The sequence below is a fragment of the Mustela nigripes genome, chromosome 13 (assembly GCF_022355385.1).
Source record: "Mustela nigripes isolate SB6536 chromosome 13, MUSNIG.SB6536, whole genome shotgun sequence".
NCBI classification, from domain to species: Eukaryota; Metazoa; Chordata; class Mammalia; order Carnivora; family Mustelidae; genus Mustela; species Mustela nigripes.
This window is the reverse complement of record NC_081569.1, coordinates 92,548,920-92,571,556: the sequence shown is the minus strand read 5'-3', so window position 1 is coordinate 92,571,556 and position 22,637 is coordinate 92,548,920. Positions and strand designations below refer to the sequence as shown.

General features: G+C 38.6%; 1 long non-coding RNA gene across 1 annotated transcript in view; it reads left to right on the top strand.

The window, feature by feature from the left end:
• LOC131998808 (uncharacterized) overlaps positions 1-22,637 on the top strand; it is a 54,947-nt gene that overhangs the window by 8,758 nt on the left and 23,552 nt on the right. Inside the window, exon 2 of the long non-coding RNA XR_009398874.1 lies at positions 16,855-16,957. This is a non-coding gene — a long non-coding RNA (uncharacterized LOC131998808). The remainder of the gene's footprint in view (positions 1-16,854; positions 16,958-22,637) is intronic.

Below are 22,637 nucleotides of genomic sequence, written 5' to 3'. Positions count from 1 at the left end.
GTTTGAAACCATTCTTATACATTTCAGAGATCAGAGTGACCTCAGATGACATCCAGTGACTCTCTTCTGTGTTCCTAAACCTCTTTTCAGTTCTGATACAGGAGCTATTTCAGTTGAGTGGAGCATAAAATGCAGAACTCTGGCCAGAAGGAAGGTCAGGAGCTTTCAAATTTTGGCAAAAATACAAGTTTTTAAATACGTTCTTTGGGCTAATCGGAAGTCCTGGTAATAGTTTATAACATTATGTTAAATGACATGGCATTAAATATCATTTTTTAAGAAGATTGATTTATTTTTGAGAGAGTGCATGCACAGGGGAGGAGCAGAGGGAGAGAGTCCTCAAACAGACTCCCACTGAAGGTGGAGCCTGAGGCCACCCACTGATCTCATGACCCATTAGTTCTTTTTTTTTTGAAGATTTTATTTATTTTTGCACACACATGAGGGAGAGAGAGAGAGGGAGGTCGAGAGCACAAGAATGAACATGAACAGGGGGAAGGGCAGAGGGAGAGGGTAGCGGGAGAAGCAGACTCCCTAATGAACAGGGAGTCCAATGCAGGACTTGATCCCAGGACCCTGGGATGCTTAACCATCTGAGCCATCCAGGTGCCCCTCAAGACTCATGCGTTCTTAATCTGAGCTGAAACCAAAGCCAGGGGCTCAACCCACTGAGCCACTCAGGTGCACCTAAATATGATTTTTATTAAGTGATTCATAATTTGACCAGGCTAGCTACTTGTTATTGAAAATCGAGTAAACTTCATTGTCTCTGCAAAATTCTGGATCATCTTTTTTATTCAACTCATTAATAGAGTTTGCCTTTGCAGCAAACTTTTCCTCTCATTGTTTCCTTCCCCTGTTTCTCTTCACCCATTTTTATCTTGATCTTTATATCCTACAAGTTCTGTAGTTAATTTACTCATACTTCTATTTCAGATTTCTGGGAAAATCCGTATCTTTTCCTTCAAAACACCCTTGCCTTTATTTTTTATTCAGAAACCATTTCTATTTCCTATTGAGGCAGGAGTTCTTTGAAAAGATTGTTCTAGAATTTCACATTTCTGTTTTACTTTACTGGTACTTGCCTTTGTCTTAGACTTACAGTTTTAACCATGCTGCATGTCATGGGCATGTGGCTGTGTCTGTAGATGGCAGTACAGCACCATCCAAGAAGCTCACAGATCTTTCTGCTAGACATGCACAATTGGTTTTCTTGCTTCTATAAGCCATGGCCTTCATTTACCAACAACAGCTTCTTTAACTTTCATTATTTCCCCTTTTGACCCAATCTTGAAACATCTGATCACTAATTATATCTGGCCTCAAATTGAAATTTGTAAAAACACCAAGGTAGCTACAGCATACTAGATCATGTCTAGGGTACTACAGAGTCTTAGTCTTCATGAAACCTGGCATTCTGATAATAATAATAATAATAATAATTAATAAATAATAATGATGATGATAATGATAAAGATGGCCTAGAATTTTAAGAATCCCTGTTCATGGATTGACACACTATTAGTCACCGGGGATAAAAATTATATGCTGTACAGCACTTCAAATTAGTACTGCAAGTCTAAATATTCATAATCCATAAGTGGCATTTACTGTTATTTCCCAGCTAGCACCAGTCATTACTTATTATGGGCATTTCAGAGTTTTACTATTATGGGGCATTTTATTACAAAGGCAGGTTCAAGAAGATTCTAGTCAGTTTGCCACCTTTCCTCTGCCCTGCCTTTAAATCTCCTGACTTGTGCTTGTGACCCTTTGTTGGTGAGTTTGATTCCCTTATGAGCTATTTAACTTTGCTTCTTTCCATGACTTTACCGTGGATCCTTCACACTAGACAGTCTCTTTGGAAATGTATTACCCCGGCCTTGAGGGGTATAAGAAGTGGGAATTCGTATTCTCAGTGCAGATCCTTCATTACTTGTGGACAGTCAACCCAGAGCCTCTGCAGCAAGGCTGTACTACTGTTATCAGGGTGATTGATGGGCTGAATGCTTGAAAGGTTGTGGATTGCCACCTCAATCTGTGTGAGTTCCTTTGCATTCCCCCTGCCACCATTCTCCTTTAGGCAGGGATTATTGCGTATACTTCTTTGCTTCATTCCTTCTTGCCTTAAGCCCTTGCACAGCTTGGTGTCTCTTTGTAATTCACAATTCTTTAGTGCCTCCCCACTGCCAAATTAACAGTCCAAATTCTCTACCTACCCCGTTATGATGTAGCCCCAAGATGTTTTATAATTCTCCACCATAATGTATTCCCTAGAAAATTGGACTACTCAGTAATCCTTGCAGAAATGCTATGCTTTTCAGTCTCTGGACTCCTACTCACCTGTCTTCCTATCCCCGGAATATGCATTCTCCTACCTCTATCTTACCAATTCTTCAGAATCTGGCTGAAATTTATTTATTTATTTATTTAAAAGGATTTTATTTATTTATTTGACATACAGAGATCACAAGTAGGCAGAGAGGCAGGCAGAGAGAGAGGAGGAAGCAGGCTCCCTGCTGAGCAGAGAGCCTGATGGAGGGCTCCATCCCAGGACCCTGAGACCATGACCTGAGCCGAAGGCAGAGGCTTCAACCCACTGAGCCACCCAGGCGCCCCGTGGCTGAAATTTAACCTCTCCTAATAAATGTTCCTCTGTACTCCACACCAGAAGCAATATGCTGTTTTTGAATCACCTATAATGCTTTGTTTGTTTGTTTTGTCACTTTTACAACATTTGTAATCCTTTTTATTGGTTATTTGTTCGTATATCTTATCTTCTGTGCTGCATTGCAAGCTTTTTAAAGGATAGGGATTTCATCATATTATTCTTTTTGTTTACCTTTTTTAAAAAAAGATTTTATTTATTTATTTGACAGAAAGAGATACAGTGAGAGAGGGAACACAAGTAGGGGGAGTGGGAGAGGGATAATCAGGCTTACTGCTGAGCAGGGAGCCTGATAAGGGCTTGATCTCAGGACCCTGGGTTATTTGTGAGCCCAAAGCAGGCGCTTAAGAGCTGAGCTTCCCAGATGCCCCTCTTTTTGTTTATCTTAATACCAAGGACAAAAGAGGCCAGCCAAACATTTTGAGACCTCATCCCACTTTTGCAAAAGTGTACGTACATAATTGATGTTAAAAGTGACTTTTTCTGTTGTTATGGAATTCTGGCTAAGTCGTAAAGCGGAGGACAATGAGCAATAAGTGCCCCCACATTTTCAAGAGAGGTAATAAGGCAGAGAACTTGCTGTAAGATGCTGGACCAGCTCAGCCCAATATCCATCCATCATTATTATCAGCCTATTTAAGTAGAGCCTGGACATATATTATGAGGATTCTTTGGAAAGAGCTTATAGTAGCTGAGTCTTGAGTCTTCTCCAAAAGCCAAATGGAGGAAGACATGAGAGGTTCCCTCAATGAGGCTGGATGGGTACTTACAATAAGGGGAACCTTATTCCTTTAGTCTTCCCACTTCTCCTTCTGGCTGTCTGCTGAATAGCACAAACACAAGATGTGGACCATGTGAAAATTTATGAGAGAACTAGATACCTATGACCAGGGCTTTGGGGCCAAATTTAAGGAGGATCAAACTGGCCACTGTTCCTCACTTGGACAATCCTGACTTTGAGAGGCTATTTGAAAGAGGACAGTCGTGGGAATGGGCAGGGACAAAGATATATGAATTCTTTGAGCCAAGTAGACACTGAAGAGCATGTTAATGGTCTTGAAAGTGTCCCCCCAAAGAGGGTCCTTGCTGTGGGGAGGGAGTCCAGTAGGAAAAAAAACTAGATGAACTGCCAGAGGGTAGATAATGGGAGGAGCATTAGTAATCTAGAAAGCATTGCTGGTGTCAGGCGATGATACAGGTGGATATATGCACGGAGGTGGGCAGGTGTCTCTAAAGAAATATGAGAACAGTGCTCTTCCCCCATGAGAGAGAACTAGAATTTTATTGACTGCTATGACAGTGGGTAATTGATACAAGGCAGCAGCTAAATAAAAAAGACCTTTGTTTTCATCCCTCCTGCTAGTCAGACCCAAACTCTTAGAGCCAGGAGGAGGAAGGCGGAGGTAAAACATGAGGGTAAAAGAACATAACAGTCTCCTTCTACTGCCTTTGTGCCCCTGTAGGTCTCTAATCCTTGGATCAGTTCCATAAGAGGAGAGAGGATATATTGTTCTAAAAGGTAAAAAGTGACTGGCAAAGTAGTCAAGATATCTGGGAGAGGGGAAAGGAGAGCTGCTAGAACCACTTTGAAGGAGGCAGCATTAAAAAAAAAAAATATATATATATATAGATAGATAGATTTATATATAAATTATATATCATATTATATTATATATTATAAATATTATATATGTATATAATATATTTTATATTATATAAATAAATATATTTATAAAATATAAATATATTTTATATTATATAAAATATATTTTATATAATAAAATATATACTTTCATCCTCTCATGTCTTCCTCCATTTGGCTTTTGGAGAAGACTCAAGACTCAGCTACTATAAGCTCTTTCCAAAGAATCCTCATAATATATGAGGATAATAATTATATAAATATATTTTATATTATATAAATAAATATATTTATAATATATTTATATATAAATATCATATATTTATAATATATATAATATATATATATTTTTTTCTTCTGAATGTATCCTATCAGGTTTAGCCCATTCAATACAACATTATCTGTCTATTTATCTATCTATGTCTCTATCATGGGATGACATGTGATTTAAATTTCTTATTTTTATTTATCTAAATTTCCTAATTTTTCTAAAATGAATGGGTATTATACAAAATTATTTATAAAAGTAATTTTATTTTAAAATAGGAAGTTTGAAAAAAATATTTTAGGAGAAAATAAATTTACCCACAATTAGCCCACAATTTATTGTTGATTTTTAGTATTTTTTCTTACTTATATTTTCTATTCATATGGTTATTTTCAAACACAGTTGCAGTAATATTATTTATACGACTTTGTGTCCTGCTTATATAATATAGCACCCTTCCATGACTTTAAATATCCTGTAAAACATGAAAGAAAAATTATAGAGAAAATAGAATGCATTTAACATTCTTATTGCTGGATAGTTACATTAGTTCCAGCTTGTGCTATGGATATCTCCATATAATAAATTGTATGTTTTGTATGCTTCTCTGATGATTTCCTTTAGTCTTTTAGTATTTCCTTCCTTCCTTGAACACTTATTATGTGTCAGTTACTATGTTATTAGGTACCAGTTATATGGATTATAACTGTGAGGAAGAGGTGGGCCTGGATCTCAAGAGCTCACAGTATAATGGGGAGAGAGATACATTAGAGAGAGTATATTAGCATTTTGTATGTGTGATGATGGTGATATGAACAGACCTTATGGGAAAGCATTCCTAATCTGACCTGGGAGGGCCTGTGGAGATGTGAGCAAGTGGTAATACACAGGATATATATGGGATAGGGTGGTGAGGGTAGGTAGAGATAAAGAGCAAGAGCAGAAGAGCAAGCATGAATAGGGAAAGGGGAAGAGGGGGAAAGGCAGAGGAGGAGAGTGAGGGAGGACTCTGCTGACCGTGGAGCCCAACCTGGAGCTCATTTCAGAACCCTGAAATCATGACCTGAGGGGAAACCAAGAGTTTGGCCCTTAATTGACTGAGCCACCTAGGCACCCCTCTCATCCACTTTCTATCTCTGACTTTATAAGTTTTCCTGGACCTTTTAGTGCCCTTCATTTAATAATTTTATTGTTCCTATTCACTCCTCCATAGTGATTAGCAATAAAAATCTTTAAACTGAATCTGTTTTTGTGGGGGCAACAATACAATGGGGATCTAGGCAGACAGGCCCATACTTTGCTTGAGGAGATAACCTTTAAAAAGAGTAGATAGAACAAGTGTGTTGGATAGAATAATGGCCCCCAAGAAAGAGATTTGAAGATGCTATCCTGCTGGCTTTGAAGACAGAGGAAGGGACCGTAAGCCAAGAAATGCAGGTGGCTTCTCAGAGCTGGAAAAGGTAAGGAAACTAGATTCAGCTCCCCAGAGCTTCCAGAGGTAACAAAACCCTGCTGATACCTTGACCACTCCCCACACTCGGTAAGACTCATTTAGGACTTCGAACCTCCAAAATTGTAAGAGAATAAATTTATTTTAAGCCACTCAATGTGTGGTAATTTGTTATAGCAGCAACAGGAAGCTAGTACAGCAAGTGAGAAGAGGATGTAGCAGCAGCACCCCAGCCCAAGGCTGGTCACACACTTGGAACGGAGCATGTCTCAGGGGCTTGATCAGTGGGAGGGTCCTGTGCATCCCTTCCCACTCCCTGCAGCAGCAGCAGTTTGCCTTATTATTGGGTATGGCCCGAAGATCTCTGAACTTGGCAGACATATTGGTGAAAAAGCTCTGATGGGTGCAATAGAATATAAGGGGGAAAGTAGGTGTATAAAAATATTTTGTCAAAAAAATGTTTTGTGATAAGGAAAATTATTTATACCGTTGAATAAGACAGAATTACAAAGCAATACATTATGTTTATATAGCAGTTTGTAATTCATGTAGCATTTTCAAAAATAATTTATCACTTATTTTCAAAACATTTCAGAATGATTTTTTGTGGTAGAAATGGGCAAGAACTATTATCTTTCATGGTTGAGACAACTGAGATACAGAAATAATTATATCATTTGGCCAGGGACACACAGCCGAAAAATGACAGCTAGAATTTGAACTCAGGTCTTACGTCTTCTAAATCCAGGTCCTTTTTTCATTATCCCTTGCTATCCAGGTGCCAGGTGAATACTATAAAAATCACGAGTTCCCTGATAAAACACTAGTTTATCTCCCTAGGAATGACATTATCAACCAAGGAATTATTATTATTATTTTTTAGCTTTTTATTTTATTTATTTGAGAGAAAGAGTACACTTGCAGGGGAGTACAGGGAGGGGGGTGAAGAAGGCTCCTGGCAGCACAGGGAGCCCCACATGTGGCTAGATCCCAACCCTGAGATCCTGACCTGAGCAGAATGCAGACACTTAACCGACCAAGCCACCCAGATGCCCCAGAAAGGAATTCTGTATTTTTGTGTGCACAAATTGGAGACCACATAACACTCTCCAGCTCCATCTTCTAGCAATATTTCTCAATATTTTAAACATTTTGTGATAGAATGACCACAGTCTATGAAATTACAACTTTTTGTGATTTTTTAATATTGTTAAACAGTTTATAAGAGGAGGTATACTACTTGACTGATCTTATTAATTGAAAATTTGAACCTCCCTTCTATTCTCCCTGTTTATTTTAGGAAATCAATGATTTGTACACCTAAAGGTAAATTCCAAAGATATTCTGAGATTTAGAAGAGATTTGGTAGAATGAGGATAGAGACCTGGGTCACCAATATTTAACTCAAAATATTTAAAAATAAACTCCAGTAGTAATTATGTATCTAGAATAGTGTTTAAAACATGAATAGTTGAATCATATATATATATTAAATATATATTTATGTAACACTTATTTAATGTATAAATATATGTATATTATATATAATATTATAGTATATCTGCCAAAGATTTTTCCCTTCTAAGTGTTTTATTTGTAAGGCTAAATTTGAAACATGATTTAGAGAACTGAAGTGATTCATCTTTTAAAAGGGAGCAGAAAAATCTCACTCTTGTAACATGAGTTTTTAAGGACTTAGTATTATTTGAAAATCCCTTCATTACCACTGAACGTATTTGTATTTGAGAGATGAAATGTAAGTGCAAGACTCCTTGTTAAGCTATTTGTTATCTTCTGAGGATTACTTCTCTAATACCAGCTAACTTCATGCTCTTAGCTTTAATGTTCAAACTAATATCAAACTGAAGTCAGAAGTGTTGATGTTAAAGTCCTAAACTGTTACTTGAGACCAGGGTTTCTCAAATTGTCCAGTTATTAGAATTGCCCAAAATACTTGTTAAAAATAAGGTCCACTTTGTCCCCATTCAGAATCATTAGAGGGTAAGGTCTAGGAAGCTATTCTTTCAGCATCCTGGTGCTTTTTATCATTAGGCAATTTTGAGAAATTGCTTAATACCGGTGATACCTATACTGAGTATACCTGGGGAACTTATTAAACGTGTGTTTCTGGATTCCATCCCCAACTACCCAGATTTTAAAATATGTGTGTGGTCCATTAACAAGCCCTGGAAAAAGAGGCTGGGGGAGTTAGTGTCAAGTCTCTGGGTCAGCAGAATGGGGTCTGTGGTCCTCAGAGATCGACAGCTTGTCAAACTTGGAAATCCCGAAGAACAGGCAACTGCTGAAATGACAGAATGGGAAAAGAGCCTCAAGCCAGAAATCAGTTAAGGTCAGTAGAATTACTCTCTGAGCAGAAGACAAGAGCCTGACTTTAACGTGAAGTCCATCTGAAAAAAGATGTGATTTGTATGCCTATTAGGAAAGTGGACTCTATGGGTCTAGATTTGCAGGGTGAGCAACAGGATAATTGCAACTGGTGAGGAATCAAAATAATCCTAATTGCAAGGAGATTGAATACTGGTTAAAGAAAGGGAGGAAGCTATAGTTAGTCCCCAAGTATCTTCCTTTATAACACTTCCTCAAAGCATGGTCTTCAATTGCTTTCATAAGCATCACTGAGGGTAGGAGGAAGTGGTTTGTTATAAATGCAAGTTTCTGGGCCCTACCTTAGATTGGTGGATTAAAAGTCTGTAGAAGTGAGTCCAGGAAATAACATTTTAAATAGCTCTTAATGATTCTTACACATACTAAAATTGAAAAATTATGAACTTATCAGAGGTCCTGAAGCCTGAAATATGTCCAGACAGGCATTTTCCTGGTAAAAATGCAAACTTCCTGGGAAGGATGATACGTTAAATAGAATATCAGACATCAGGGGTGCCTGGGTGGCTCAGTCATTAAATGCCTGTCTCTGGCTCAGGTCATGATCACAGGACCCTGGGATTGAGCCTGGCATTGGGTTTCCTGCTCAGCAGGAAGCTTGCTTCTCCCTCTCCCACTCCCCCTGCTGTGTTCCCTCTCTTGCTGTCTGTCTCTCTGTCAAATAAAAAATTAAAAATCTTAAAAAATTTAAAAAATCTTAAAAAAAGAATATTAGACATTAAATAAATTAGCTCTCTGGAGGAAAAGCTGCAATAAGAAATTAATTGGGGGAGAAGGAGGAAGTAATTGAAAAGTAAAGTCAAAGAAATTTTCTTGGTTAGGTGTACCTGAGTCTGGTTTTGCATTTATGTGGGGGAGAAGTTTTTAGGGGGTTAGGAAAATTGGAGACTTTGTTTGCAGATGGGTTCCAGCAGCACCTTCAGCACAGAAGCATGCTGGAGTGGCTGGGGCAGAGCAGTGCTTTCTATTGTAAAATGAGATGATTTTTATGGGAGCGTACAGATGCTGTCTCTGAAAACTTAGGGATATCCTGTAGTATTTCTTAGAGTGCCTTAATGACTGTTATAGTTTTATAACTGATTACATCAGAGGCTCCTGGAACCTATTCTGCTTGTACACTTAAAGGGTGCTCTGGTTTTAGTGACTAGTTCTTTTGAAATAAACATTCTAGGAAAGTGAAAAAATTTTAAAATTTAAGCTCTGTACTTTGTGAATATATTCTGTAAGATAATCCAATGATCCTTTTCCTATTTCTACCTTCATGAAACAGTCATTGGATCTTAATTTGACCTCTTTAATATACCTAGCACCCTGAGCAATGACTGGTCCATTTCTCATAATAAATTATTTTTTTAAATTTTTTTAAAAGATTTTATTTATTTATTTGAAAGAGAGAAATCACAAGTAGTTGGAGAGGCAGGCAGAGAGAGAGAGAGGGAAGCAGGCTCTCTGCTGAGCAGAGAGCCCGATGCGGGACTCGATCCCAGGACTCTGAGATCATGACCTGAGCCGAAGGCAGCGGCTTAACCCACTGAGCCACCCAGGCGCCCTCTCATAATAAATTATTAAATTGACATCTTGTGTTGCAAGTTATTACTGTTGTGAGTTTGATATCTAATGGCCATGAGTCTAAGGATTGCTCACTTTTGGGTACAGGACATCTACCTATCAGGTTAAGGCCATCATATTGGTTATCTATTGCTTCATAACAAATTACTGCAAAACTATGGTTCTTTATTTTATTTTTAGGGAGAGAGGGGGAGGGGCCAAAAGGGCAGAAAAGAGAGAATCTTAAGCAGGCTCCATTCCCAGTGTGATCATGACCTGCACCGAAATCAAGAGTCAGATGCTTAACCAACAGAGCCACCCAGGTGCTCAATTTTTTTTTTGTTCTTTAAACAATAAACATTATACAGTTTCTGTGGGTGAGAAATGCAGAAGCACTTTAGCTGGGTGATTCTAACTTGAGGTTGCAATCAAGATGTAAGCCAAGGGCGCCTGGGTGGCTTGGTTGATTAGGGGACTGCCTTCAGCTCAGGTCATGGTCCCAGAGTCCTGGGGTTCGAGTCCCACATTGAGCTCCTGGCTCCACGTCGGGGGGCTGGCGGTGGGGGGGAGCGTCTGCTTCTCCCTATGACCTTCTTCCCTTTCATGCTCTCTCTCTCTCAAGTGGATAAATAAAATCTAAAAAAAAAAAAAAAAAAAAAAGATGTAAGTCGAGGCAGCTGTCATATGAAGACTTGATATGGGCTAGAGGATTTACATCCAAAGTGGTTTGCTTTTGTGCCTGGCAACTTGCTCTTGGCTAATGGTGGTAGGCCTTAGTTTCTCCTCACTCAGACCTCTCAACAGGCTGCTTAAGTGTCTTCATGACATGGCATCTGGCATCCCTCAGGGCTAGTAATCTTAAGAGAGAACAAGGCAGAAGTGGCAATATCTTTAATTTCTGCACTATTTGTTACACAGACTAGCCATGTGACAAGGTGGGAAAAGACTCCTTAGGACATGAGTATGAGGAATACCAGGAGGCTGTGATTATTGGAGCAATCTTGAAAGGCTGCCTATCATACTACTGATATTGTAGTATCACAAATGACATATTTATTATACTATACTTATGTAGTTTATGTTTTTTAAGATTAGAATCCTATGGGGCGCTTGAGTGGCTTAGTTGGTTGAGCATCTGCCTAGGGCTCGGGTCACGATCCTGGAGTCCTGGGATGGAGCCCTGTGTCAAGTCTCCCTGATCAGCGGGGAGTCTGCTTCTTCCTCTGCCCCTTAACCTGGCTCATGCTCTCTCTGTCTCAAATAAATAATAAATAAAATCTTAAAAAAAAATAAAATAAGAATCCTGTGATTTCCCAGTTTCCATATCCAAAAAACAAAACAAAAACAAAACCCCCTTTGCTTTTAGTTACTACTTTTATAGTAGGTTCACTATTTTTATTTTTTTTCCCTTGAGAATTTTTTTCTGGCTTTTGAGCTGTGGAGACCAGAAGGACAGTTTTTGGCATAGGAAAATAATAATTTCTCTTATTTAAAAGCATTTTATTATGACAAACTACATTTAGGTTTGGTCTAAAAGTCCCTGGTTGTGTGTCTTTGAATCCTCCACTTTTCATTTTGTTTTTGGCTAGCAGTGAGACTCCATGGATTTGAAAAATAAAAAAAAATATTTTTTTCAGGCTTTATGTAGTACAATTTTTAAACCTATAAATACAGTTTATGTTTATGCATGTCTTCTCAAGTTGTTCAAATAAGAATATTTATGTAGTGTTATTTCTACACTCTCAGGAATGTATTATAGAAATTATCATTGAAGAATTCATTGTTTTTCTGACAGTAACATCTTTGCTGCATCATTCTTAGAGGAAATTTTCTTGACAGCAATATTTGTGTTTTATGTCTGGAAATATCTATAAAATATATTCAATTCTCTGAATATCTCAAAGAGTTGCTGTGATAAAAATTTTTAAAAAATATTTCACATTTCTGGCTGTAGCAGTGACTCCATAGTCCTAGGGTAACAAGAGAATATATTTATATATAAGAAAAATATACCTCAAACATTGGATGGTGACTTCTAAAAGGAAAGATCTTTATCCTAATTTGTATTTTTTAGCTTTGGAAACACATTTCCTCCTGCAAGTGTGGTAAAAAGATAACTCTATCACTGACCATTTATAGGTAGTAAAGAATTATAATCTCTTTACTTAGTCTATATGCATGCTGACTCAGACTTTGTAAATGTTATTGGAAAAGGTAAGACAGAGGCCTAAAATCTGTTGCTGTGAATCTAGGAAAATGCCCACTGAAGCCAGAAGGTAAATTGTTAGAGAACCAAGGTCTTATGGACAATAGGATGCTTATGAAATACCAGGCAAAAAATTTAATTGGGTAAAGTCATTAAAAAATTTTGGATTAGAGTCACATTAACATGATTCCTTGGACAACTTTGGTGGTAATTATGATATAGCAATAAAAATTAAATGAAATATTTTCATGTGACTCAATATACGAATGTAGAAATATGTGGGACTTAGAAAAAAGAGTTTGAGAGAAAATTTAAGGTTCTTATTTGACAGTTGAGCATGATGTACTTTGAATTGAATTGATGATCTCAAATCTGTGGACCTACTAAGTAGAGAAATTGATCACAGATTAGTGAAAAGAATGCTAGTAGAAGTTTCTTAAAATAGCCTCTTAACTTTATGGCTATTCCATGATATGTGAGTGAGTCTTAACCAAAATATTTGCTCCAAACAAGTCTACCTGGACAGGAGTTGAAGCAACAGATTCACCCCTAAGCTCAAGTTTTTCTTGGGCCCTTCCCCAGCTGCAATTTGGATGCGGTATGCAACCGTAGAGGAGCAACCTCCATGGAGTCAGACGTGCTTGAATCAGGTGTCTGTTACTTGGCTAGTTCTGTGATCTTGGGAAAGTGACTTAATCTGACTCTCAGTTTTCTCATCTATAAGTGGAGGATAGTACCTACTCAGGGGCAGCTACATAATTCGTGGGTCACAGAGCTAAAATACCAGGCTCTTTGTTCAAAAAGCAGGAAAAAAAATGCTATTAAAAGTATGGATATATAAAACTTTTTTCCCTGTATAAATATTTTATAATTTATAAAACATAATAGTGTAATCATTGCAAGTACAGTAAAATTAAAATGTTAAATTGTTAGCATGAATTTTGCAGTTCGTGTTTATATTGGATAATGCCAATATATATTTACAATGTATAATTGTAAATGCAAATATAAAGACATTTAACTTACGTGTGGAATCACTGGCATTTCATAGCTTATATGTGCATATATATTTCATTCCTAGCAGAAGAGTAGGGGAAAATATGCACAAAAATAACTTTTTAAAACATTTCTTTATATGTGCATATTTTACCAACACTGTCTACCTTCAGCTTACTGAAGAGGAAGGAAGGACTGGAATGAATCCAGCAATAGGCTGCCTTATCTTTCCTTTTTCACTGTGTCATCAAATTCAGCATTATGAATTTGAAGTAGTGTGACTAAAAAAGAATATGGTAGGGTTCCTTGGTTGTTCATGTTTCTTAGAATACCATTATCATCTTTTTTGTTTTTCTTTTTTACTGATAATCTGTTTTATTTGAAGGTTACCTTCTTGAGATTGAGTCAATGTTGTTTGAATTTCCGGAATCTGAGGAGTGTAGATTTTCTTGGGGATATCAAAATATCCTAGAAGACTCAATTCTAACATGTGTAAAATCAAAAGTATCTTCTTCAACTTTGATGTATTAACATAAAGAGTAGATCACTGGTTTATTATTAAAGGATGTAACTCAGAAACAGCCAAATGGAAGAGATGTACAGTGCAAGGTATGGGGGAAGGGGGAGGAGCTTTCATGCCCACTGTCAAGTGTGTTGCTGTCCCCCCACCCTGACCTGTTCACCAATCCAGAAGCTCTAAATAGATTCTTTTTGTGCTCTAAGCAAGTTGGCATTGAGAAGGGTAAAGCATATACCTTCTGATCTGTTTGTGACCCTACTTACTCAGCCATAGACGTGTTGTATGGTACATGAATATAGAGTTCTGGTGGACCCATTGTGCATTGGATTACAGTAGACTCACAGTGAAATAAGCATTTTATGGAAGCCAGGAAGGCTATGTGTGAATGGAGTGGCAAGTTATTGTGGGCATATGGATGTATTTACTCTTTTCATATGTGCCCTCCATTGTCGCACCAAACTTTACTTATAAAACACACACTCAGAAATAGAATTTCATGACGGCAACAGCAGAGCTTCCAAACAAGTGAAGGGCCCTTCTGATAACAGGGCTCTGTGTGGTTGCATTTGTCATGTGCCCATGAAGCTGGTCCTATACCTACTTAATAACATAAATTTCCTAGCAGAGTACAGGATAGGTGCCCAATAAATGTCCTTCCATTTTCTTACAGAAAATGTTAGATTACTGTAGAATAGACATACATATAGGCAGGACTCATAATCTTGATTTCTGAAGGGCAGTGAAAACTACCCACATTCAACCTATGACTTACTCTAAGAGCAAGAGGTATAGCATGCCTTTGCAGGTTCTTGAGAAACCAACTGAAATGGTTTTGCACTTGTGTCCTGATTCTGCCACCACAATTGGCTGTCAGTAGGTGAGACAAAGGGATGGCTGTGTGCTGTGATTTTCAGAGCCTTATAAATTCTCTTCTCCCTGTTCTATCTCTCTCCACCATTCACTTGCCACAGTGCTTCCGAGTTCACCATTAGAAATTCGTTCCTCTGGGTTAAAGTGGAGTCCTATTTTAAAACACTGTATGTGAAACTACTATGTAACTGAGCATAAAGTGGTTTTGTTCAAATCACTTAAAGTATTTAGAAACAGAAAAGGGCAAACTTCCTGTTGGAAGCATTTTGTCTTTGACACTCACTTAGTAGGCAAAGGTACCTAGGAGGCCTCAGCTAGAAGCTATATTTATAAATCCAACCATCCTGTTTGGGGAAAACATCTGAAAACACTAATAAACTTGGGAAGTTACAGATTAATCAAATAATATCAAAATGATATTGTGGGGTGCCTGGCAGCTCAGTGGGTTAAAGCCTCTGCCTTTGGCTCAGGTCATGATCCCAGAGTCCTGGGATGGAGCCCCACATTGGACTCTCTGCTCCGCGGGGAGCCTGCTTCCTCCTCTCTCTCTGCCTGCCTCTCTGCCTACTTGTGATCTCTGTCTCAAATAAATAAATAAAGTCTTTAAAAAAATGACTATATTGTGTTTTTCTGTGGGCTAGCCCCTACCTAGGAACTTTACAATTGTGTTATCCTTTCTTTCTTTCTTTCTTTCTTTCTTTCTTTCTTTCTTTCTTTCTTTCTTTTTTTTAAAGATTTTATTTATTTATTTGACAGAGATCACAGGCAGGCAGAGAGAGAGGAAGGAAAGCAGGCTCCCCGCGGGGCAGAGAGCCTGATGTGGGGCTCGATCCCAGGGTCCTGGGATCATGACCTGAGCCAAAGGCAGAGGTTTTTAATCCGCTGAGCCACCCAGGTGCCCCTATCATTTATTTCTTGCTATAACCATTTGAGTTTGATTCTTTTTCTTATTTCTATTTCATAGATAAAAAACCTGACATATGGAGGATAATATAACTGGCTTGATTAAAGTTGGTTATTAGAGTGTTATTCACTTCTTGCCACAATAATTCTGAGTACCAGACCATTCCCCAAAGCAGTGTTTTACAAAGACAAACATTTCTATATTTATATATTTTTTGATCATGGGCTGTGGGTTGAATGTGGTTCTGCTGGATTTGGCTGAGATCAGTTGCATTTACATCTGCTGTCTAAATTTTCTCATTCTCCTTGGACTAGCAGCTACCTAGAGGCGTTATTTCTTCTCATGGCAAATCACAAGAGCACAAAAGCACAAGCCAACTCTACAAGCACATTTAAGGTCTCTGTTCATGTCACATCCACTAACATTCATTGGCCAAAGCAGAGCTAGTATCGAAGGGGCAAGAAAGTATATTTACTCACACTGAGAATACAAAGTGACATAGCAAAGGGTGCGGATGTATAATCCTATTACAGGGGAACTCATAGGGCTAATAATCCAACCAACTTCTAGTTGGGAATGGGGCACTGAGAGAATATGAATCACAGTGTGGGGAGAGGGAGGGAGATAGAGAAAGTGAATTATGATGCATGGTGCACAGTGTGACAGGTCTGGCACAGTGCAGCAAGAGGGGTTCAGACCAAGTGGTGGGCCTGCTAGAAAGGAAAGTAGCATCCTCTCCTCTCCTTTTTCAGAGTCCAAACCAGAGTGTCTAGTTGGGAAATTTATTTATGGTTGTCCCAGCAAATAAGGGGACCATTCAGAGAGAGAGAACAATGGCAGCATAAGACCTTAGGGTCCATTTTGAACCATTCTGTTATCACAACCCAGAGGAGTAGTGGGTTAGGGTTGTGTTAGGTTTGTAGCAGATTTTGTGATCTTCATTAAAATTCTTAATCTCCTTACTTGTAGCACAAATAATATTTTAAGTAACTTCCCTAAAAAATCCCACTGTTCATAGCAGTGAGGATGCTTCTTAATTTAAGGGCTATATTTTGGATCAGAGTCTGGCCATTGGTTCCTTTGGGGTTTTAATAAGACTTTCTGGGAAAGAGCTGCTGTGTTATTGTCCTAGTTGCCATAGACAATATGAAGTTATAACAAAATTAATAGCATTTTCAAACATCTTCTAGTTTATAGCCTGGGGAGATGGTCTAACTTTTTCAGAGGAGGAGATGACATTTGTAAGAGGGGTCATAGCCAGATGATAAAAGGCTTGGGAAGCTATGGTAGAAAGTTTGGACTTTATGTAGAATTTAAGGGAAGAAAACAATGGAAGTGAAATGCTAAGACTGATTTTTTTTTTTTTTTTTTTTTTTAAGGATGGCTCTGATAGTGGGAGAGGGAATGACTTTGAGAGGAGACAATGGATGGAAGGAATGGACACTGATTTGGAACTTTTTTTGATGTTTTAGGCAAGAGACGGTAAGAGCAATCACATTCTCATTCTTGGGAGCACCCGTTTCAGATATCCTTTTGAGACCATCTGTTCTGAACATTCTCTAGTACTTTCAATTCTAAAACAATAAAATTCTAGAGGGCTTTAGTTGGAAGCACCATCTGATTTTCAGATTGATGCTATTTTTAAAAATGCTTCCTAAAATGCTTGACAAAAAATAGGTGCTTACTGTTTGCTGAATTAAAGGAAAATAATTGCATTCTATAAGCAAACTGCTTGCTTTCTCTCTCTCTCTGGTTGTTTATAGAAAAAAAATATACCTTGTAGTATACCCAAGAAGAAATAAGCCTCAAGTCTATAAAGTGTATTAGGTTTTCATCTATAAAGGCCATATACCACCCTTATGCCAGGGAAGGGAGGAATGGTGTGCTGTGTCAAAGGCAGAGTTCCTGTTAGCTGGCCCAACACACATGGAGACCTACATGGAGCCCTTCAATTCAGTCTCAAGCAATATATTCTACCCATACATAGGGCAGAGTGTGGCAGAGTCTGAGAATGTACCTTCTATATTTAATGCAACTTGTTCAAGGGTCTGGGGACAACCCTGGAATGTAGCAGAAAGGTCTCCTCCTAGATCCTTCTCCTCATTTTTGAAAGGCAGTCCTCCTCATCCTTGGTAGCACTATCCCAGCTCAGTGATCCAGCTTTGCCCTGAGATTCTTATGGGTCTGGTGTACAGATGCTGTGGCTACACTGGATTAAGGTCTGTTGAAGGGTGCTCAGTCTCTCATTATATATACAGGTTGTGCAATTCCCTCGTAGACATAGTTTCTCATTTAAAAGGGTTTCCTCTTCTATTCACGCCTTTACTCCTTACTTTTTGTCCTTTTACACGACTGGCTGTGTCTCTTTCAGCTATCCTTAGATTTGGCTGATTAATCTCTTATTGGATATTGTGGGGAAGTAGACTCTGTGCCCCAGTTTGGGACTTTGTGGATCTTGGGAAGTTGTAGTTGTGTTCCTGCATCATCAGCTTGCATCAGATTTGCTGGTTTTGGTGTCCTTTTCTGAGCAAATTAAGAACCCAGTATTATGGAGTAGAGCGCTTTACATCAGCTCCACAAAGGTTAGAATAGTATTGAAATGCCTCTCCTTGACGACTCTGTCCACATCTTTGGCTGTGCTGTAGAAACTGAAAAAGGGATTCTAGTTGATGAACCTCAAAATGTCAGGTCATCACCCAATAGCTTTACTGTTTTATCTAATCCTGTGGTAAGACCCGATCTCTCTGTAGAGCTTTTGGCTCTGATCCAAGGTGCCACCCCCCCACCTCAATTTATGTTGACTTATCTCAATATCTGTCTCATAAGCTGCTCGTGTGAGACTGCACTCTTCTGGGCCTTTGCCACTTTCCCTAAACCAGAGGTCACTGGATATGACATATCAGGAAATGGAAAGTGTGGCCAATGGCTTCATTCTTTGTGGCAGCTTTGTGTGTGCTGGGAAAGTATTTCAAAGTATTAACCTATGCACTCCAGGGATCATCTCATCAAATTCTTTCACCTATGACCTAAAGATATTTCCCCTCCCCTGGTGCAATCAGATAGACATGGGTCACCCAGATACATAGGCTGTAAATACGCTTCTATTAGACTGAAAAAAGTTGATGGCTTAAGGAGAAATGATTTGAAAACATACTTGTGGAGTTTTGTTCTTCCCAGTTAAATGTTGTTATAGGTGGGGAAAAGTAGGAGAGGAGAAGGAACCATGCAGATGAGTGTATGAGAGGTGATGTCCTGAGGAAAGACCAAATGCTTCCATAGTCTGTTCCTTAGGATGTATTCAAAAGACCTAATTATTTTTTCCGGTGATTTATGGTACATATATTACTGTGCCAAACCAAATGCCTTTGAAAAGAGCTGTAGTTTTTCAATTGGTAGGGCCAGTCTTTTCAATGTGCCTTCCTCCATTCACCTCTGTACACTTCTTGACTGCTGAGGATACAACTCAGGAGGATACTAGTATCAGTCTGTCAGTTGTACTGCCTTATACTTGGGGACTCATCAATTTGATCATTCCAGATTGTCCCCCCTTTCTATTGGGATGTGCCATAAATTGCCAGAGGTTGGGGCTGGTACAAAAGATCATTTGTATCTAGGTTGCTACATCCATCTGATAACAAATTTTGTCATAAATTTCTTCTTTACTGGTTTAAGGTTGTATACTTCTGACTTAATTTATCATTGTTCTTTTACTACAATAATAACATGCATGAGTCTAAGGATGATTATTATCACAACTCTATAACTCAACTCTCCCAAGCTGTTGCTAGTGCAGCTAGTTTAAAGAATGTGTTATATTAACCTTACTCATGATTATCCTCTTTTTAAGACAATATATAAATAAAAGAAACTGTTCTTGTACAGAAAGAGGAGGCTACAGACATTCTTGAGATCCAATAGTGACTGGAATGATAACCTTAGAGGAAATAAGCCTATAGTTAAAATATGATCAAATGCCTCTCTAATCAGCCATTTGATTCTTTCACCCGTGTGTATATGAGGCTTTTCAATACCAGCTGAGTACTTGGCTAATTGTTCTATGGAGTTACTAATTAAGTCATCCCTATTGAATGTATCCCTTATGGCTTCAATAGACTGTATCTTCTTAAAAATGTCTACAGGGTTAACACTTTTATTTTAAAACTTTAAAATCAAAACTTTGGGGGAGGTAATAACTCCCCAAAGACTCTTTTGAGGAATAGTAATCCTATTTACAGGAGTTGAATCCAGATGGTCTCAAAAATTATCCCAAACTTTGTAAGTAATATAGCAGAATGACCCAAATAATTGCAGATGAAATAATAACTTTGCATTTTCTTTTGGCCAACCAGTGGGGAATCAATGCCATTACTAACACTTTATTTTGTATCTGGATTAACCAGGGTTGGGATTGATGAAACAATCTATAAGCAAAATTAAAAAGCAACCATCTAAAGTAGATTTGGAGGAATTGTTGAGACTTGTTTTCTTGGTCTGTTCTGGGAAACCATAAGGCATGGTTTTAGAGTGCTTTTTTGTGGTACTTTAGTTGTTCTTGTTTTCTTTATTGTTATATTATGTTTATTATCCAGAATCCTGAATGCCTCTATCTACCAATCTCCTAACAGATGGTCCAAAAACTAATGGAGGTAAAACTACACTGAGAAATACACTGAAAATCTGGCCTCTGTAAATTAAACATCTTCAGAGAGAATCACCACAATGGAGAATATCTAGACAGTCTTTTTTTTTTTTTTTAAAGATTTTATTCATTTCTTTGACAGAGAGAGAGATCAGAAGTAGGCAGAGAGGCAGGCAGAGAGAGAGAGGAGGAAGCAGGCTCCCTGCTGAGCAGAGAGCCCAATGCGGGACTCGATCCCAGGATCCTGAGATCATGACCTGAGCTGAAGGCAGCGGCTTAACCCACTGAGCCACCCAGGCTCCCGAAGAAGCAGGCTCTCTGTGGAGCAGAGAGCCAGATGTAGGGCTCAATCCAGGATCCTGGGATCATGACCTGAGCCAAAGGCAGGGGCTTTAACCCACTGAGCCACCCAGGCGCCCCTCTAGACAGTCTTGATGATTTTTCCTGCAGCTCTGGCTGAGAGAGGATCAAAAGGGGATTGAGAGTTTAAAAAAAAAAAAAAAGACTGATAATCCTATGCCATGGTTATGGTTAAAACTGGTTTTAGATCTGTGTAATTAATTAGTGGCAATGGTCAGTAATGAGTAGTGGCTTCACTTCAGTCAACAACTTCTAAGAGTGACCTTTCTAAACAATACAAAAGATACTTTTAAGGGTGATGTAAATTTACTTTGTAATCAATAAGCATTTCCTAAGAATGCTCTATAAGACTATAAGTTTTCTCTCCCTGACCAGCATAACTCTTCATTACTTAAATAATTGTCAGATTTATCACTGTACCTGTGGTTTTAGATTTTAAATAGTGGTCTCAGTCTTTGGCAGGGGATATGAGACAAATACTGCTCATAGGATCAGTGGAAAATGATGAGATAAGGAAATCACATATGAAGTATTTACTTATGGAAATAACTTCAGACACTAAAATGCAGAACTTGTTTTTCCTTTCTTTAGGATCATTTCCACTCAAGATCTCTGAGGACTAGGAAATGTCTAGATAGGATGTAGACCTTGCCAGCTATGAGAAAATATGGTTTACACAAATCAAAAAAATATATCTAAGGCCAATGGATAGAAGATGGAGATTTCTGTGGCAGGAAAGAGTTCAAGGTGCTTTGTGCCTTCCCACAGTCTTGTGCAGAGAGAGGAGAATTTTCTACTTGTTCCATCCTGTTCTAAAGATAACTTCTCCCCTCAAATTCTCTTGGAATTAGAGGTATTTAATATAGGCACTGGTGCTAGATTCTCATCTCTGAGAGGCAGAACATACATCTATAACCAATTGGGAGGAGGACAGTAGAAAATTGGCAGAATGTGTAGCCTGTCAGAGAAGGTAAAGATAACTCCAGTGGAGCCAAGTCTGTCAGAGTTGATAATACTTGGTTTTGAGGTCTAGAGCAGGCTAAAGAATGGAACTATAGGCTGGCTTGGTACCTTGAAGGCTGTCCATTGAGAGGAAGAGATCCTATTCATAGGCTGTAGGCAATTAACTGGGAGCTGAGGTGGAAAACTGCAGCCTTTCTCTTGACACTAAAATGTTGTGGAGAGACTGCCCAGCTGAATGTTCAATGACTATCAAAATGGCTATAAAATATAGCTAACAACTGGGTGCTGCCATCACCAGAAGCCAGATTGGTGGGGATGCCAGCATCTGGGGCCAGGGGAAAAGTGAACCAGGTGTGTAACCTGTTTCTTACAAGCAGGCTCTCCCTGTCTTTACTGACTTGCTGCCAGGATGAACCATGGGCCAGTTCTCTGGGAATTTTGGGTGAAAAGGACTTAAGGGAAGAAAGCTCAAAGAGAAACCTTTGAGGTGTGACTGAGATATACTTGAATTTAACTGAAAGAAAAGGACCAAGTTTTAACTTAAAGTGACTAAAAAGTATTGTATTTGGCTGTGGTTATCAGAATGAAATAGATTAAATGACCTATTTTGGACAGTCTGGGAGATCAGAGACAAGAACAGTACGTATAGTTTGTAAAATAAGGAGTCTCATTATTGGTGTTGCCATCTTGTTGATCAGTCTTCATTTCATATTTACTTCAACCAGTGACCTGGGACTCACTATCCTATATCACCTGGAACAGCCCTTTTTCAGTCTGTACTCAGTCCTCTGCTGGAAGTCCTACGAGTCTTGATTGAAGCGGCATGGAGTGGCAGGGAACCGACTCAGAATTTCAGTTGGGTTGAGCTTAATGATGTGCAGGGTGGGATGAGACAAAAAGGATGAAAGGGGACCCTGGGTGGCTCAGTTAGTTAAGTGTCTGACTCTTGGTTTTGGCTCAGGCCATAATCTCATGGGTTATAAGATCCGCCCTTAGTTGGTCTCTATGCACATCGGGGAATCTGCTTGAAGATTCTCTCCCTTTCCCCTTCCCCCTACTCATGCGCACTCTCTCTCTCTCTCTCAAATAAATAAATGAAAAAAAAAAAAAGAATGTAAAGGAGCTAGCCATGTGAAGAGTCATGTCAAATACGGAAGGAATACCGAACAGGAGCGGTCCTTGAATCTGCTCTTTTTATCA